The sequence below is a fragment of the Euprymna scolopes genome, chromosome 22 (assembly GCF_053919585.1).
Source record: "Euprymna scolopes isolate OS-2025 chromosome 22, ASM5391958v1, whole genome shotgun sequence".
In the NCBI taxonomy this organism is placed as follows: domain Eukaryota; kingdom Metazoa; phylum Mollusca; class Cephalopoda; order Sepiida; family Sepiolidae; genus Euprymna; species Euprymna scolopes.
Window position 1 is genome coordinate 82,490,636 of NC_136503.1, and position 6,409 is coordinate 82,497,044.

Below are 6,409 nucleotides of genomic sequence, written 5' to 3' on the forward strand. Positions count from 1 at the left end.
GCTTGGCAGGTGGTTTTGAGGTGCATTTTGAACTTTTCGTGAAAGAAGCTGTGGCCTGATGCCATCCGTGCACGAGACTTGAGAATTTAAAGGCAAAGCAAGAACCGTTAAAGATCACGAGGATGTTCAGAAGAAAATTTTACAATTTCATTTCTTCACTGTTCAAAGAATTGTTTTGGAAATTTAAAGTAAGAGTTATAAAAATGGTTTTAAAAAATTTGGACAATTTTAAAAATCTTCAATTAAAACATTTATTAATAAGAATAGAAATTATGAAAAAAAAGATACATTTTTTTTTTAACAATTTTTTTGATGATTTTTTAAAAATATTTGAAAAATTTAATAAAAATAATTTGATTTATGGTGCTTGTGTAGAATAGTGAGGTTTTAAACTAACGCATTTCAGGTGAAAACACAACAAAATTACGTGTCATGTTGAAATTAGTACAAATTCCAAAAAACTACGAAAACTGATCTAGTAGAAAAATAATTGCAAGTAAACAAAATTTATCGATTTATAGTTTTACCGTCTGTTTTAATGTTGAAGAGTTTGCAAAATCAATGGGAGATTACAGCAATCAATCATTTTGACTAAATACTTGCAATCCGTCATTTTTAAATACAAAATGTCGAAGAAAAAAAAAATCTAGCACATTTGAATCATTTTCATAATTTTGTAAATTTAAAATAATTTAAGTAATGTTTTAACCTGAAATGCGTTGTTTAAAACATCAATAATCTACACAAGCAGCTGAACGTTAATGAATGGAATCAGTAGAAATCAGCATAAAACATTGATAGAACAGGGGGGTGCATTTGAAAATTTACATATTCTTTTGAGATAAGGTCATAAATGAATTTATTTTTTTTCCTTCAAACTTCAAAATCACTTTCAAATTAAGTACTTCTACAGCCCATCTAAAAAATTTTAAATGTCCAGCATGAATGACAGACATGTCAAAATTCATTTGAATATTTTAACCAGCATCTCAACATTTTTTTCTCTTTCTGCGCAACCTTTAAAGGAACACAGGTGAATAGAGTTCATGTAGTAAATATAGTTTGTTTTTTTTCTCTCCAATTATTAGAAAGTTACAATTGCATGAAAAAAAGCTTTCATGCAATTGTAGTTTTCTAATGTAGTTAAAATAATCAAAGGTGCTTATTTAGAATTAAACCTATTTTCAAAACAAAGGCAAAAAACGTACCTGTCACAGAACGAATGTCATCTTCCAAGAATCATAAACTGATCTAGTTTTCTTTTTAATTAAAATCAAATTTTATGGCAGTAGCTCACATCATCATCTTGGAAAAAAGACAGCAGATACGCCCACAATAATTCAAACTTGCGTGATCGGGCATGTAATGTTAATGATTTTATATTAATCGCTAAAAACCATAACTTTATTTTCTAGTTAAATTTTTTTTTTTTTTTAATGACATCTTCGTTCTGTGACAGGTATGTAAGATCGTTTAATAGATTTTATTTTGAATAAGCACCTCAATAAACCAAGTAAAGTTATAGTTAAAATACGTTTAAAATTGTTAAGATTATTTTTTTTTTTTAAAATGTGCCTTTCCTTTTTAAGGTCCAATTTACTAATTTAATTTACTAATTCTTTTTGTCTTAATATGATTTGGATTTAATTGTTTGCCGGGCAGACGTTTATGAGATACCCCCCTCCCAATCTCTAAATTCCACAATTTACACTTTTTTCACGTTAATCTCATTGATTACAAACTTAATTTTCAGATTAAAAACATTTTTGGAAAAAAAAAAAATTTTTATGACTTCGTCAGAAGTCAGTTTTCAATTATAACGTTCAATTGAACATCTTTGTAACCATCATGACCTATGAATATTCCCGTCTAAAGAGGTTACAAAGGGAACTTAACCGTGGCTACCAAGAAAGAAGGCCGATGCATATGACAGCGTAACGTCACTTCCTAATTAAGTTGTAGGTATAGACAGCTTCCGGTATTCAACCACGTGGTCATGCTAACAGGCATAAAAAATATGGCTACCAATATGTGTTACCGATTGTCCATGTATGTTCTAAAGAAAAAGAACAATTCTCCATTCGGAAAATAATTATCATAATTGCATATTTGGGATAATTTTAATCAAAATATCGAAAGTGAATTCGTGTTTGAACTTTTATTGGAGAAAGTCGAATATTTCCTTTTATTTATTTATTTTTTTTTTTTTTTTTTACTGCAAAACAAAACTTGGGTTTGTATTACTGTACACAGATTCGAAAAAGTTGTCAAAAAAAAAAAAAAAACCCCAAAAATAAATAGATAAAATAATGTTATCAAAAGCAAGATAAGTTACTTTTCTACCAAACTGGATATATTTTTCGTGTTTTTATTCAATGTAACATGTTTATTCAGCTCGAAAAACATACATTGTTTACCGATGTATTGGAAAATTCAAAATGGCGCCTGACCCTTTTAACATGGTAAGTTCGGGAAAAAGTGTTATAAACTAGACAAAATACTATTAAAAAAAAACAAAAAAAAAAACACCGAATATATGTCAACCTATGTCACGGTAATATATATTGAGTGAGTTTCTAACAGTATTTTGTCAAGTTTTATATTTATAGCACCTTTTCCCAAACTTACCGTGTTAAAGAGAGAGTAGGGCGCCATTTTGAATTTTCCAATACATCGGTAAACACAGTATATTTTTTGAGCTGAATAAACATGTTACATTAAATAAAAACGCTGAAAACATATCCAGTTAGGTAGAAAAGTAACTTATCTGGCTTTTGATAACATTTATTTGTTATATATTTGTTTTTTGACAACTTTTTCGAACCCGTGTACAGTAATACAAACCTCAATTTTTATATATTTTTCAGTCCATTCTTTTAATAATAAATAAAACTTTTCACTGAGTATTTTCAAATATTTTTTAAAGTAAGCATTTTTCACGGCAGTTTTTTTTTTTTTTTTTTACAATTGGTGAATTTTCAATATTTTAGCACCGGGCGTAATTCATTTCTTTGAAATATATTTAAAACTTCAATTTTTTGTTTTTTATAACATTTTAACTGTAAATAATTTACATGACGAGTTTGTTTTACTGTACAGATTCGAAAAAGTTATCAAAAAACAAATATATAACAAATAAATGTTATCAAAGGCAAGATAAGTTACAAACATGCCAACATTTTTCTTTTAATATATTGATAAACATTGTATGATTTTCGAAGCGATTACACGTTTTAAAGTGAGTAAAACCACTAAAAACCTTCCCAGATAGGTAGAAGAGTAACTTATCTTGTCTTTGATAACATTTATTTGTGATATTTGTTTTTTGACAACTTTTTAGAATCTATGTGTACAGTAATACAAACCTAAAATTTAATTTAACTTGAAAATATTTAAAATACACGTGCGTACACTGCACAAGTACCCTTATTATAATAATAATAATAAAAAAAAAACTGGTGCAGATGTCATCGATTGGCGCCACACCACACCAACTAGTTGTGAAGGGTCAGGGAGGATGGAAAGACCGAGGTGAGAGAGTACTGACCAAACCTCCACTGGAAGTGTGCAGTTCAAATCTGGTACCTTGGGGAGGCATTTTGCTGATGTCAACGAGAAATCTTTGACAACGGCTGTTGCGATAACATGCAATCATCTGCACAAGTGGTCAAAAGGTGGAGAACACTGGAAATCTGGGGAGACTCGTCACTTGGTTTCCAGGGAACACCACAGGTTACTACCAGTGAACAATCACTGATGATGGCTTGTGAGACAACTAATACGCTACACATTTTGATGAAAAACATGGGGGGGGGGGGGAAAAATGGACATAGAAGAACAAAAAACCAAAACTTTAAATATAATTTCTGTATTTAAAGTAATAGTTATTTAAATATTTCAACATAATCTTGTGGGCAAAATCCAGCTTCCCAATAAGGGGGCACTCTGGATAGGAACAAAAATAATCTCAGTCATGAAAGATTTCTCCTCCACCGACCGAAGACAAAAGGTAAAGTGTAGCATCAAAACAGATACTACATTGTGATCTTGTTCCGAAGGCCAAAAAATATTTGTTTAATGTTTCTTTGTTTGTTCCCTAAATTCATAATTCAGTTTTATCAGTATTAAATTGTATATTGCTTTAAAATTACTTAATTTTACATAGATAATGTTTATATTTTATATTGAATAAAGTTCAGTTTCCGTATTAATCGAACTGTGTTCCTTTTTCTTTTTAAAAATGTTTTATTGCTCTTTTTCAAATGGCCCTCATATAGTACTGACAGTCTGACAAATCTTACCTACATTGCCTGCAGACATTTTTCAGTTAACAGGCCTTCTTACTCTCGGTGGCCGTGACTTAACCCTCTTCCTCTCTTTTATCTATTTAAACCATGTCGTCTCGTTTAAAGAATCCCAACTATAAGAAATTGTGAAAAAAAAAACTTAAAGAATTTGGTAAAAAAACAAATTGAAAATGGCCACTCCAAGAATGGACCTTTTGCAAAATTGGTAAATTTTTAGATTAGATCCACCTCCAATTTTCTTTTAAATGACGACTTTTATAGGTTTGACAATGCTGAATACGGAAATCGCATTGAAATTTTGCAGAAATAAGTAGTTAGCGAGATATAAAAAGTTGTATTATGCATTGTGTTCTTTGGCGGCCATCTTTTTTATGCGCATGCCATAAACAAATCTACGTGCGTAACAAAGATGGGCACCAAAGAATACAATGCATAAAAAAAAACTTTTTATACCTCGATAACTACTTATTTCTGCAAAAATTCAATGCGATTTCCGTATTCAGCATAGTCGAAAACCGCTAAAAGTCGTCATTTAAAAGAAACTTGTTGAGGTGAACCTAATCTAAAAAAAATACCGCAAAATTTTATGGAAAATAATGTGTTACATTATGTACAGACAAAACTTTGTGGCAAGCAACAAGCGGTGTTCTTGTGGACATGCCATGTCTATAGACATCGTCAGCTTTCAAAAATGAAATTTTGTTGTAGATGCTATGAATACAAAAACAGTATGCGGAAATCATTCTGAATTTCGATATATATATATATATATATATATATATATATATATATATATATATATATATATATATATTAATCTCATATACAGGAAAAATATCCCATGTAAACTTTTGAATTCTTTAAATTATTTGCCTTTGGGGACAATTATTGGGTATTATTTTAGAAAAAGCGTGCACTAACTAATGCTGTCATTACAAAATTGTTTAAAAAAAAAAAATTTCTTATGCAAACTTTTTCAATGTTTTTACAATTATATTTTGATAAATTTTTGTGCAATAAATGTTTTGGTTTTCAAATGGCGCTCGCCCAGTTTAAACAATTATGAATGTCTTTTTCATTTTCTGTTTTTAATAATGTCTTTCACTTTCTGTTTTTTAATATCTTTTTCATTTTCGGTACTTGTCAAGACATTAAAAAATGATAATATCGAAGAAAAAAAAAAAGTTTAAATTGTACGTATCCGTTTTAACATGATCTCCGGAAAAAAAATAAAATAAAAATTCACTTAATTTCATCAAGTAGTTTTTATTTTACAGCGAAAAAAAAAAAAAAAAAAAAATTTATGATACCGAGCAAAAGGTTCGATTTTTAGGAAGAAAAACTAGTTATGGGGAGGGAGTGTAAGCGCTTTACATGGAATTATCTCCCGTAGCGTTTCTAAAATTCAAACAAAAATAAAAACCAAGATATGCTTTCAACGTGCGCTCATAAAAACGTTTTTCCGCTGTAAAAAAAAAAAAAAAAAAAAAAAAAACTTGATCCAATTAAGTGAAATCTTTTTTCGGAGATCTTCATGTCAAAACGGATACGTACAATATAACTTTTTCCATATTTATTTTTTTAATGTCTTGATTAAACTGTACAAGTACCATTTTCTGTTAAAAAATGTTTCATGAAAAACTTTCCTGTTTTCATTAAATAGAAGAAACATTTCCAATTAAACAATGACGGATGTTCACTTTCACTTTATTTACTTTTTTCAGTTCTTCCCGGAAGTAATTAATATCTAGTTTAATTTTTAATTTATTTCTAACTTCGGCCATAGTTAGAAATATGGATTTCTCATTCGGATTTTAACGACAGGTGCGCGAAAAAAAAAGTGTCTCCATTTTCGGCGATAAACTGTAGAAGTGCCGGGTTTGTGTATTACTGTACACAGATTCGAAAAAGTTGTCAAAAAACAGATATAACAAATAAAGGTTATCAAAGGCAAGATAAGTTACTTTTCTACCTAACTGAGTTTCTAAGGATTGCCAGATTGACCTTTGAGGCCAAATTTGGCCCCCTTTTTTTTTTTTTTTACGCTCTTGCGTGGAATCATGGTCCATGCAAGAGCGTAAAAAAGGTCAATCTGGCAATCG